Source organism: Melanostigma gelatinosum (genome assembly GCF_949748355.1).
Source record: "Melanostigma gelatinosum genome assembly, chromosome: 15".
NCBI lineage: Eukaryota > Metazoa > Chordata > Actinopteri > Perciformes > Zoarcidae > Melanostigma > Melanostigma gelatinosum.
This window is the reverse complement of record NC_136648.1, coordinates 19,858,029-19,872,056: the sequence shown is the minus strand read 5'-3', so window position 1 is coordinate 19,872,056 and position 14,028 is coordinate 19,858,029. Positions and strand designations below refer to the sequence as shown.

At 43.1% G+C, this 14,028-nt stretch overlaps 1 protein-coding gene across 1 annotated transcript in view; it reads right to left on the bottom strand.

Annotated features, from left to right (window-relative positions):
• LOC306788906 (catenin delta-2-like) overlaps positions 1-11,135 on the bottom strand; it is a 152,236-nt gene extending 141,101 nt beyond the window's left edge. The window contains exon 1 of the mRNA XM_079284613.1: positions 11,020-11,135. The gene's annotated coding sequence lies outside the window, so the exon portion shown is untranslated. The remainder of the gene's footprint in view (positions 1-11,019) is intronic.
• Between the last annotated feature and the right edge of the window lie 2,893 nt (positions 11,136-14,028).

Genomic DNA, 14,028 nt, shown 5'->3' with positions numbered 1-14,028 from the left:
AGTCTTCAGGGGGAAGATGAAATAACATGACCACTCGTGAAAAACAACTTGAACTTTGAAGTTGCTAAAGCATGCTAATGCTTCGACAGAAGTGGGTCATATGATGTCTCATCATTAGGTATTAGTCACTCCCCCTATATACTAGATATAGTATCTGTCGTATCCCTGATGGCTAGTCTCAACTACTACTGGGTTTTTCACATTGTACTGCTTGAGGTATTGAATTATTTAGCAGCTTTTGGAATGATGCGCCTTCTAACAGCTTCAGGTTTTGCGTTAGTTGTCACATCACTCTTTAGATGCAATGACAAATACTACTCGCTGGCAAGCAACCTAATTATGATTGACCTTTGAATCAGTCATTGTAATTAGGTTATTACAAGCTTAAAGGGCATTTTAGGGGCTATCTTTCATAGTTTTGGCGGCCATTTCTATTTCTAATAATAACACTGTGCACACCCACGCGCAATGACGGACTGACACAGGCAATCACTTTCAGGTTTACATCCAAATAAACCTAATCAATATTCTGACGACATACGTTCCCAAACACAGTAAGTGTTTGGCCGAGTAATTTGTTATCATAACCAATAGAAATTTTGGCCAAACCTACGAGCCCAAACTGTGATAAACCTGAGAAATTCTTCAAAATGTTCTTGAATGTTTTCATTATTTTCTCCATCCACTCTATATTAAAGTATTGTGAGCTGAATTAAATGTGTTGGCCAAATTGATATAATCAATTGTTGATGTTGTGCAGGGGCAGTAAATCATGTCTCAGATCTGTCTCGGCGAGAGGTTATCATCTTCTCAATATATAAACTGAATAAAGCCTGTTGAGTCTTTGGAAAAAGGAACATAGCACACCCTTAACACCTCTCTGAACCACTGCCAAGTGCATGTCTTCTCACTCGTTTCACCGGGGATGTAACAAGGGGGTCGCTCCCCCATGCACCATGAGTCTTTGGCAAAGAGCATGGACTGTATAGAAGAAGTGGACGCAGTCACCGTGATGTCACCCATTGGTTTGTGGACTGCAATTTTGAAGCCTTGAGTTCAGCATTTTGGCCTTTGTCATCTTGTTTATTTTTGGCAACCAGAAGTGACACAAGAGGGCGGCGCTAAGTACAAACAAATGCTGAACTAGACATTTTTAGGCGACCAAAATGTAACAATGTAACGTTCTTGAACTGAAAACGCACTGTGAAAGGGTTAAGATTGTAAGACGAAAACACAATGCCGTGGTTGCGACCTGTCAATCACAAGGAAGCCACGCCCTATGGCATCACCATGCTTTATCATCTATTTTACTGAAAAAGGGACCATAATAAATGTACATCATGCTGTATTGAAGAAGACTTGAAACTGGAGATTGAGACCATGAACTCATGTTTACAATGTTTACTGAGGTAATAAATCAAGAGAGAAGTAGTAGTAGGCAAGTTTTCTCATAGACTTCAATACAACCAGACTTATTGTTGCCCCCTGCTGGCCATTAGAAAGAATGCAAGTATAAGACACTCGTGCATCTGCTTTACTTTTCAGAACCGGAGGTTGCTGCATATAGATGGAGAGAGGAATGAGGGGTGGGAGATGGGAATGGGGAGGGAGGTTCTCTATTGTACCCCAGAGTAGCAGGTGAATGCACTCTGAAGACTCCTGGCTTCCTGTAACGCTGCTTGGTGTGTGACGGAAAACACATGCAGCAACATTTGGGAAGAGAAGCTTTTTGATCAGTTAAATGTTGTGTGACGAGAACACCGGCTGGCAGCTTCACCTGTGTGTGTGTGTGTTAAGTGTTTACAGCTCCGCTTCGAGATGTTGCTAATCTAGCTTGTAGCATTCAGTTGACTCAAAGTTGGTATGCATTCTGGAATACTGGAGACAAGGAAATGAAACTGCGATCATGTTTGTGCCCCGAGAAAAGAGATTGTAGTAAATCACTGATATTGATATCTGCTTCGGATCATTGGATGTATATCAGTGGTTCCCAACAAGAAGGTCGCAAACCCAGCGAGGGGGGTCACAAGATTTCTACCTCTTTGTGTCTCTTAAAAACGATTCAAACAAATAAACCTGAGAAGGTGACATCACTCGACTCATGCAGCATGTGACATGAGGTCACGAGTAATTGCTTCGTTTGAAAGCAGAAGTTTAACAGTTTGGGAAATGTGTTGAGTATGATGAGAAGTTAGAAACCACTTGTCTGTCCTTTAAATAGGAAGCTGTCAACTCGTGGACGTTGCCAAGACTGTTGCCAAGACTCCAGGAAGTCAGTGCACCAGAACAAGAAATACTCCTGCATAAAAGCTACTGCTTAACCGCTTTGTACACTTTGGTGTTCATGCAGAATAAACAAACACAATGTAGTGGCCATTTGTTGGCAAAATCAAACTTAAACAAATAATAATCAAACGCCACTGATGCACCGTGGTCGGTATCCTTACGCAGCCAGAAGAGAGTAAAATGTCCAAGCAGGATTCCATTTTTGTGTATTTATTAAATAAAGCAAATAAAACACGCAAACAAACTTCTGTCGTGCTGTCTCTCCTGTCCTGTGCAGTGCAATGCTGCTGTGTAGCTGGTAAAAACTATACGCCCACCCCGGTGCATGCTGGTCCTATCTTTCTCCTCGTTTAAATAGCAACAGGTGCCCACAGTAATTACCCAAAAAATAATACAACTAAACAAATTACTATTAAAGAGAAAAAGAATCTTAATATATGAAACATCTACAATAATGAAACAATACTACTAATAAATGACATAAACTACAATATCAAATAAATAGCTCCAACATTCCGGCCCCTAATTGTGCATAATATCACAATTATTATTCTCAAACGAGCTATTCCTACAATAAATATGACCTAAAGTTAATCTTCTTCTTGACACCTACAACAAAAAGAAAGATTAGAGAGAGAGAGAGAGAAAATAGAGGTCGAGAAAACATCAGTCCATGATGTTTAGTCTGCTGCTTCCAAAAGCAGACAGAGCTTCGTCACCGGCCTCTCCAGAATGCTGGTCCTGGTTTGAAGTCGCACAGACCACACCAGCCCCTTTGTATCTGGTCTTGCCTCCAAAACTTTCCCCATCATCCAAGATCCTCTTGGAGCTGTGGAGTCCGCAACAAGGACAATGTCTCCAGTAGTGAGGCTTCTTCTTTGACTGATAGAGAAACTCAGGTCCATTTATCCATCTCCTGCCTTTCAGGAAATCGTCAGCTCTCATTCCTCTTGATGCGTCATCTGCTGGATTATCCTTGGAACCCACATATCTCCACTGATCTACATCTGCTGCTTCTCTGATGAAAGAGGTTCTGTTTGCCACAAAAGTGTGGAATCGTCTGGTTTCACTAGAGATATACTTAAGGACTGTTGTGCTGTCTGTCCAGAAGACTGACTTCTCCAGCTTGAGTTGCAACTCCTTCCGAAGCATTTTATCCACACGAACTGCAAGAACTGCGGCTGTGAGTTCCAGTCGAGGAATTGTGGTCTGCTTTAGTGGGGCAACTCTGGCCTTTCCCAAGAGAAATGCAACATGTACTTTATCATCAGTTTCCAATCTCACGTAAGACACAGTTCCATAGCCAACTTGACTGGCATCAGAAAAGTGGTGAAGTTGTGCTGTAGCAGGTTCTCCAAAGTCTCTGGGCTTAATACAGCAGTCCACTTTGAACTCAGACATCCTTTGCAGGTCCTCAAGCAAATTAGACCATTGTTCAGTGAAAGAGTGGGGAATAGCGTCATCCCAACCCAAGTTTCTCCTACAAACCAAGCCAGAAATCTAGGTGTAGTTATGGATTCAGATCTCAACCTGAACAGCCATATCAAGACAATTACAAAATCAGCCTACTATCACCTGAAGAATATATCAAGGATTAGAGGACTTATGTCTCAACAGGATTTGGAAAAACTTGTCCACGCATTTATCTTCAGCAGACTGGACTACTGTAACGGTGTGTTTACAGGTCTCTGTAAAAAGTCCGTCAGAAAGCTGCAGCTGATTCAGAACGCTGCAGCTCGAGTCCTCACTAAGACCAGGAGGGTGGACCACATCACTCCAGTTCTGAGGTCTTTGCACTGGCTTCCTGTCCAACAAAGAATTGACTTTAAAATCCTGCTGTTGGTTTACAAAGCACTGAATGGTTTAGGGCCAAAATACATCTCTGATCTGCTTCTACCTTATGAACCATCCCGACCCCTCAGGTCGTCTGGGACCGGTCTACTATCTGTTCCCAGAGTCAGAACTAAACATGGAGAAGCAGCGTTCAGTTTTTCTGCTCCACATATCTGGAACAAAGTCCCAGAAAGCTGCAGGTCTGCTGAGACCCTCAGCTCATTTAAATCAAGATTGAAGACCTTTCTGTTTGCTGCTGCCTTTTATTGAACCACGTTCAATTCATATATTAATCAATTTCCTGCATTTTACTACTGCATTTTATTTCTTGCACTGTTTTTTAATGTTTTAATGAATGTTCTTAATTGTTTTTAAATCTCCTTTTCTTTTGCCTTATGTTTTGATGCTTTTAATGGTTTTATGTGAAGCACTTTGAATTACCTTGTTGTTGAAATGTGCTATACAAATAAACTTGCCTTGCCTTGCCTTACAAAGCTCCTGCAGTAACAGCTTGGCTGGCATGCTGAATGGGGCTAGAAATTCCAAAGGGTCATAAAGTGAGCTGACCACTGACAAAATGCCTCTTCTGGTGTTTGGCTGTTGTTGTAATGATGTACTGAACTTGAACTTGTCAGTTTCAATGCACCACTCTAGTCCTAGTGCTCGCTCCATTGGAAGTTGGTCTGTATCCAAATCCAGTTCCACCATTTCTTTTGGTCTTTTGTCCTCAGCGATTGACAGCAGCACTGTGCGGCTGTTGCTGATCCATCTTGAAAGATGAATCCTCCTTTATGACAGAGAGCATTCAAATCTTTGATCATTTGCAGTGCCCCCTCCTCTGACGCCATGGATTTCAGGCAGTCATCCACATAAAAATTATGTTTGACTGTATTTGTCACTTCTGGAGGGAAATGTTGGACATTATCATCTGCAGTTCTCCTCAAAGCATAATTTGCACAACTTGGTGAGGATACAGCTCCAAACAGATGTATTTTCATCCGATACAACGAAAGTTGATGTGCTTTTCTGAGACATGAACTTGATGAAACATGGCTTGGATGTCGGCCATTACTGCAACGGGCTCTTGCCTAAATTGGATGAGGACTCCAATAAGAGTGTTAGTGAGATCAGGTCCCTGCAAGAGCTGGCAGTTCAGTGATGTCCCTTTAAAAGTTGCTCCACAATCAAAAACAACTCTTAGTTTGCCTTTTCTGGGATGATAGACTCCATGATGAGGGATATACCACACCTTTCCATCACTTTGTTCGAGTTGATCAGCAGGTACCATCTCAGCATATCCTTGAGTTATCATGTTGTTTAGGAATGCGGTATATTCCTCCTTAAATGGAACATTCTTGACAAATTTTCTTTTCAGGCTTCGGAGGCGCTGTTCTGCAACACAGCGATTGTTAGGCAAGACAGAATTTTCCTGTCTGAAAGGTAAGTCAATACAGTAATGGTCTCCAGTTAATACTGTTGTGTTGCCCATAACATTCATGAACTTGATGTCTTCTCTGGACATTTCAATCTGCTCCTCTGATGATCTCTCATTAAAGTCATGGTTATACTGTTTAACCAGCATTCCTTGCAGATGTTCCACAGAGATTCGGTTGGCTGTTACAGCAGGGCAGCCACTCTTACTCCTACTGCTTCCGCCGCGAAGTGGACCATTAATGACGCAACCAACTCTGGTTCTGACCGCATAAGGTCCTTCATCCTGGCTGTTTATCAGCTCCCAAGGCTCCATCACTTTTGGAGCATCAGTTCCAATTAGTAGCTCAACACCTGTGTCAATGTCGTGGAGCTTAACATCCTTGAGGTAAGACCATTGATCAAGATCCTCCTCTCGTGGGATGTTGAGTGCAGAAACAGGCATGCTCTTTTGAGTTAAAACATCAGGGAACTCAATGAAATCGTTTGTGCTCATACCAGACACTTCAAGGCCTGACAGAATATGTGCATTTACGATCTTCTTTTGATTCATTGTTCTGAGCAGAATACTAGTCCTTTTACCCTTCAAGTTCAGTTTTCTTGCCAAGTCCTCTGTACAGAATGTGCCGGAACTCCCTGGATCCAAGAAGGCATATGTCTGCACCGTTTTGTTACCTCTCTGGCTCTTGACTTTGACTGCGACAATAGAAAAGATGGAATTATCTTCATAACCAGCCCCAATATGGCCGCAGGTTTGAGACATGGTGGTTGAGACACTTGGAGGGCTCACAGACTGTTGGGCTTGTTGAAAGGTTGTTCTTTTGTCTTGCCACTCTATGTGAAGGACTCCTGGGTGCTTTTGGTGATACACATTGCAATCCAAGCGACTCCTGCAGTCTTTGCTTGTGTGGCATACTTTCAGGCAACCAAAACAAATACCCTGTTCTTTGATCAAGTTTATTTTATCACGATGTCCTTTCACTTTAAACTGTGAGCATTTATCAAATGAGTGACAACTTTGTGTACAAAACAGACAGTTGTGAAGAGAGGAAGACTTGTTCTTGTTTCCTGTGTACTGAGTGATGACTCCTTCTTTCACTGCAGTAACGTTGGTGGCAAAGCTGCTTCCCTTTTTCCTTTGCTTCAAGTAACTAACATTGGGGACCTTCAAGTTGGTAGGTTGTGAGTCCTGAATGTTGCCAAAAAGTGGATCTGAGGCAATTCTGACTTGTTTTTCAATGAAAGCAACAAGATCCTTAAACAGTGCTCTCCGGACACTTCGCTCTTGCAGATCACAAGCAACATTTCTCCACCGTTCCCTTAACTTATAAGGAAGTTTCAAGATGATGCTCCTCATATTAGATGGTAGGTCCAGTTCCTTCATATGCATCATTTGCTCCGTTAGATTTGAGCATCCTCGAAGAAACAGGAAAAATGATTGCAATGCTTTAAGATCTTCACTTTTAACAGGCGTCCAGCTGAGAAGCTTTTCCATATACATAGATGCAATTTTGTATTCATTTCCAAAGTGCTCTGCGAGAAGACTTTTGGCTCTGTGGTATCCCTGATCTGAAGGTAGATGTTGACAACTGCACACCAAGTCTGCTTGGCTGTATTGTTCGAGAAAGTGCAAACAGTCACTCCAATTAGTTGTCTTCTCCTCCACTCCATTTTCAAAAGCTCTGATAAAAGACCTGTACTGAAGAGGGTCTCCATCAAACACAGGAATGTTTCTTACAGGCAGGACAGAGCACAGATTTTGCTGGACCAGCAGAGCAACAATGTAATTTTGTCTTTGCATCACATTTACAATGTCATTCTGATGAGGTTGAGGTTGCACAAGTCCTGCTTGATTTTCATTCACAGTTTGTGTCGTTTGACCTGGAGCATCAGTCTTTACGAGCATCTCATCAATTTGTGTTTTTGACCTTTGTTTAGGCCTAACAACCTGTGGTTGCATTATGGGATCAGACACAGAAATAACATCCATTTCAACTCTTTTCTGTTTGCTGCTGCCTTTAATTGAACCACATTCAATTCATATACTAATCAATTTCCTGCATTTCTGCATTTTATTTCTTGCACTGTTTTTTAATGTTTTAATGAATGTTCTTAATTGTTTTTAAATCTCCTTTTCTTTTGCCTTATGTTTTGATACTTTTAATTGTTTTATGTGAAGCACTTTGAATTACCTTGTTGTTGAAATGTGCTATACAAATAAACTTGCCTTGCCTTCAACAGGAACAAAGGTGTAGGCATGGGGATTTAATGGTCTTGCTTCTTTGAACTTGTTCCTTTCAACATAAGAGTTCATTCCGTCTGAACATTTTGAGCCATGCTGGGATGAATTTATTTCCAAGACATGAAGCTTTGCATTTGTAGCTGCCAATTCCGTTTCAAGTTCCAATTGTTCCTTTTCTTTCGTCAACTTTTCCTCCTGAGCTTCTATTAGATGTTTCCTTTTTAGAGCAGCAACACGCTCCATCAGAGCTGCCTTGTCAGCCTCAGCTCTAATGCGTGCAGATGATGTTGATGAAATCCGTGATAACTGGGAATGTGTCTTTACAGAGTTCATCTTTACACTTAACACATTAGAAGCACTATCTTCAGGGTTTATTTCATCTGCAACACTTTGGTGGTCGAGAGAATCTTTATTTGGCTGCACATATGGGTAACCCATTTCAGACAGCCAGCCTTTTACCTTTTCAGTGAAGTCATAGAACATTGTCATTTTGCCTTGTAACTTGATCTTGAGGTAAAGGTAAGATCACAAAAGATGTATGCATGTCATTTGCATCTTGGTAACACTTGATGAATGTAAAAAGCTCAGCATTCACTGAATTTACATTTGTATTGGAAGTCATTCAGTCATTTATGTTTCTCAAACACATTTTGGCTTGTTTGCATTGTGCGGTCCTCTTTTGCTGGTACATTTCCGTGTAGAACTCCAAGCCTTTAGAAGTCATTTTAATGTCTCTTCTTGCTGACGGCATTTCAACATCCTTCGCCTGAACGTCAGACATTTTGAACACTTCTTCCAAACTGCTTGTCACACATCAATCAAATCCGTCGGACGTGAATGCAGGTAAAGTGCAGCAAAAAACAGCAAAGGTGCTTACAGGCCGCTCCTCCAATGCACCACACACACACACTGCAGTCGGGCTTTTTAATGAATGAAAGCCGCCGATAGTGGTGTGCGGGTGTTGCGCAATGTTCATTTGTAGCACTTCAACGCAGTCAGGCTTAAACATCCAGAAGCACGTACATCACTGTGAATACAGACTTTTAAACTCCACTCGTTTCACCGTCTTCCTATACGGCAGTCGTATCACGTACCAGTTGCTTCTGAGATGTTTCAGCGCTGTGTTGATCTGGTCCAAAGCAGTTGTCCCGCTGATATTGAATCCAAGAGTGATGAATGAAACAATCCTCTTTGATTATCCATACGAAATCCAAAAACGATCCAACCAGTTGTGGCTGTGGTGGGATCGGTCCTTTGAGTCCAAGAGCTAAGTTTTTACTTTGAGTCCAAGGGCGTAGTTTTTACTTTATGTAGTGGCCATTTGTCGGCCAAATCAAACTTAAACAAATAATAATCAAACGCCACTGATGCACCGTGGTCGGTATCCTTACGCAGCCAGAAGAGAGTAAAATGTCCAAGCAGGATTCCATTTTTGTGTATTTATTAAATAAAGCAAATAAAACAAGCAAACAAACTTCTGTCGTGCTGTCTCTCCTGTCCTGTGCAGTGCAATGCTGCTGTGCAGCTGGTAAAAACTATACGCCCACCCCGGTGCATGCTGGTCCTATCTTTCTCCTCGTTTAAATAGCAACAGGTGCCCACAGTAATTACCCAAAAAATAATACAACTAAACAAATTACTATTAAAGAGAAAAATAATCTTAATATATGAAACATCTACAATAATTAAACAATACTACTTATAAATGACATAACAAACTACAATATCAAATAAATAGCTCCAACACACAATATAGAGGTTTGTTTTGATAACTTTGGATGATCCCAGGTAGCTTCCCCCTACTTTCAGAGTGTATTCTAAGCTAAGCTAAGCTAACCGGCTGTATTTAGCGTATAAATACGAGAGCGGGATCAATCTCCTCATCCAACACGAACAAGAGAGCAAATAAGCAAATTTCTGGAAATGTTGAACTATTCCTTTGAAGGGTCAAAAGCCAAACGTGTTGGGAACCATTGCTTTAAGTGAAGGGTCAACCACAAACACAACAGCTCGATAATATGAGCGCTGCCACTTGACGACTGATCCGTTCCGGTTTGATAGGTTCTAGTGTTAAATGTGACCTGTGGGACTCTCCATTGGTCAAGTGGACGGTCGCATATTTCCCCCACAGGATGCAGAGATTAAACAAGCATCAGTTCTCCACTATTCACCTCAACACACATGAACACAGCACCATCGCTACCAAGCTCATGTTCCCGCCGCCATATATCCATTGATCTTTGTCGCGCTTCCCCTCTCAAACCCTAATGGTAAACATATGCCATACGACATGCCGTACATGCACACTGGTCAATACGAAATAAGCAGCCTGCTGGTAACCAAGTGAATAAGCCGTTTCACTGCCAGACACAATCTGCTCTGTCTAATCGCAAGCATCTCTCTGGCTTTCCCCCCCAACCATCACCATGAACTGGATATTGGGGCTGGGCAGGGTCTCTATCTTGGGAGTGATCTGTGATCTCCAACGCTACGGCCACCTTGAGAGGAAACACCGGCGTTAACTTTGAAACGAGGCCATCATAAACTGCCATGCAAACCCACTGTGACAAAAAGGCAATGTGCAGGGACCGATGCAGTATAAGCACGAGCCTGGTGATGCTGGCTGAAGAGGTGTGTGTGTGTGGGGGGGGGGGGGGGGCAGATATTTGTCTCATCGGATCGCCCCGTAAAGGCGACACAAAGACGGTGCGGCCGGCCACGATGCGCCGCTGTCACCTGTGACGATCGCGCGAGTGTCGCTCCCATTCAGGTCAGCCCGAAGGCGAGCAGCCGACCCACCCCCCCCCACCCCCCCCCCACACACACACACACACACACACACTCACATGGACGGATGGATGGACGGATGAATGGCGAGTCTGGATCAAATAGTGTGTGTGTGTGTGTGTGTGTGTGTGTGTGTGTGTGTGTGTGTGGGGTTCCATTTTCAATCCACGACCAATGCGAGCGCATGCACAGACCTTTAGCACATCATAATAAAAATACAAAATAAAATCAAATAACACAATCCACACCACGCCTCGGAATAAACGGACACATAATAGCAAAAATAAAAACATCTGGCACACACAATACAACAACAGCCAGCCATATTCCCAGCAGGCTGTCACATTCTAGCAAAAAAAAATTTCCCCAAGCATTTTGAACATACGGGAGGTGTGAGACGAGCGGGATGAGGAACCCGGAATGACATTGCACCTGCTTACTGTAAAATAGATTCCCTCGGGGGATGGAGAGGCTCCTTTATGTCTCCCCTCTGGACTCCCCTCCTTTCCGGCCGTGCGAATCTCCCGAAATTCAGACCATGCAAAACAGGTCAGTCAGTCATTCCGCCCCTCCGTAGTATATATATGTTTTTCGGGGGGGAGGGGAGGGGGAGGGGGGGTTCCAGCGCGGTGTGCGAGAGGAGAGAGAGCCAGCTGTGTGTGGAGAGGAAATGAGGAAGGAAGGAGCGGCTGGGCCGGAGCGCTGCGCACAGGAGAGGAGAGGCGAGGTGGCGGCTCTCTCTCTCTCTCTCTCTCTCTCTCTCTCTCTCTCTTACAATACAACACCCCCCCCCCCCCCCCCCGCCAGACAGACTAACAGACGACTTGGGTACTAGTGTCAGCAGCGACACCCACTGGGGACGAGAGGAACTACAGTATGGGGGGTGATTAATGCCACAGGGCGGCAGCAGCTGGAAAATGGAAAGCACCGACAGTTACATGCTGCTGCAGGTACGACAGGACACAAATAACAAATTAATAAACATGGTATTAATGGTTTTGTTATTACTGGAGAAAGATTTGTCTTTTTAAAAGGTATATTAATATATTCACCTTTAGCCTTCAGGCCTCTGTAAGAGTTTCATTGACAGCTGATGCACGAGGGGTGTTACACCAAATTCTGTGACCTAAATAGGAATTCTGAATGTTTTCCATCAGGTGCCCCCAAAGGGACGGTGGCGAAAATAAAAAATCAGACCAGCCGCGATAATCAAACAACAAAGGGATCTGTATCTGCCAATGTGGATAAACAATGATCTGCAATTGGTGTCTGTTTCTAAATATATCAAATAATATTTTATCATATTTGCTCCCTTTTTTCTTCAGTGCCCAACAAGATATTGTCTGTTTTTCGATGAGAGGATATTAGCTTGGAAGCTAATGTGGGTTGTCGTTCAAAGTCTGTGGCTCTCTTTGCATTGTATGGCAGGCCCAGGACTGGGTGGGGCAGACTCTCAGACCCTCCCACGGTTAAACCAGAGGTTTTCTAAAGGGGACTCTGGTGCTCGGAGACACGACCTCTTTTGTCCACAGGGACCATCAGAATCGACACAACTTGAAAGTGCACAAAAACATTGAACCTTTACTGCCATTCTTTGAGACACTCTCTAAAATAACCTGCTCCAAATCAAAGGTAAGTGTGCTAACACAAGCTAGGTGAATGTGTCTGGATAACATTTGGTTGGGTCTGTCAGTGAATTGTTTCTTTTTAACACCCATTGGTGTCAGTTTCAGCAAGCGAGTGCATTGTTTTCAAAGTTAACCGTATACCTTAACCTCTGGTTCTTCTGCCTCCTGAACATATTCCACTCCATTCTGTGTCCCATCAACTCTGAACCCCCCCCCCCCCCTCTTGATTAGGCTAGAATAGAACATATTATATATGCACAGACACATGCCAAATCAGGACAAAGCCTTTACAAGAGGGAGTTAGAACACAAATGGAAAAAAGAAAGTTTGTAACCCAGTTGAACTGAGCTCTGCGTTTCCTCTGACTCTCTTCTATCTCTGGCTTTATCTATATTTGTCTCTCTTTCTTTCGCTTCCTCTTTGTCTGACACGTCTTTGTTCAGTCAGCTGCTAAGCCATTTTCCAAACGTCACATTCAGTGGCACCAACGGCACACTAAATCTTGCACACATTGTTTTTCGCATGCACCGTTTTGCTTCGTTGCTCCAGAAAGGACTCGGGGTGCTCAGATGCATCGACATTGCGGCCAAAATGTCATACTTTTATCAGCATAGGAATCAGCGATTTGTTGAGACAAAAATTTGAAATATGACTTTAAATATCAGCATATGGTTGCACTTATGGAGTACCAATGCACAGTGTTTGTTTGTGTAAATCAGTGCTCATTTATTTCATGTATCATCCCCAGTTTGCTCTCCTCACACTGTTGCTCCATATACTCCATTTGAGCTATTCTTATCTGAAGCCTATCCTCTGCTGCTCTAATGACCTGACATCGCCACAGGGATCATGAAAGTTTCATCCGACCTCATCTAAAAAACTTGAAGTCCCCTGAAGCAAGGCACTTGTCTGCTTCAGTGGAGCTGCTCAGTGTCCATCAGTTGGGAAATGTGGAGGTACTGAGATGGTGCTCGCAGGCAGGTGTCAGCATCTGTGTGTGTGTGTGTGTGTGTGCGCGTGTGTGTGTGAACCTATGTTAACACGGAGTGATATGTTAGTTGCACCAGACGAGTGTGATGATTGTGCAGCAGTGGTGAGTTGTGTGTCTGAGGCTTTTTGGAACTGGCAAATGAAAAAAAACGAACACAGCACCCACCTGCCACACTGGTGCACAGTGATGTCACGCATGAGAGAGACGGAGAGAGAGAGAGAGAGAGAGAGAGAGAGAGAGAGAGAGAGAGAGAGAGAGATTCTGTGAAGTCAGTCAGAGATAGACAACACAGCTCAGTGCACCGCCGACAACCAGCCGCTGCCCTGCGCCCTGAGGCACAGTGTGGGGAAAGAAGTTTGTTCTCAAGTGCTTTTGACGGTGTGTTTGGCACACCTCACGCTTTTTTTCCTGGTATTTCTTGTGTTTTCCCTCACCTCTGTGTTACCTCAACGTTTGTCTCTCCTTGTCTGGGTGTGTGTGTGTGTGTGTGTGTGTGTGTGTGTGTGTGTGTGGGCGTGGCCGTGGTTTTCCTGGCTCTCCTTTTTATGTAAGAGGCCACAAGCCAAAGAGGTTGTGAGCGACTGATTTGGTGTTTGCATTTTGATTTATTAATGAAATATTATAGACTTTTGTTTTCTTTTTTTTTGGAATATGTCCTTTTCAAGTGAAATCCTAATCTGAATATATTATATATTTACCTCTGAACTGTAGTGGAGAGAGAAGCTGCTCTTTTACAACCTGTCATTTTTTTAAATTTTGATTATCAAACTGCAATGTAGGCCCATAGTATGTTATAATCATGACATATAGTTGTTTAATTCTGTACATTT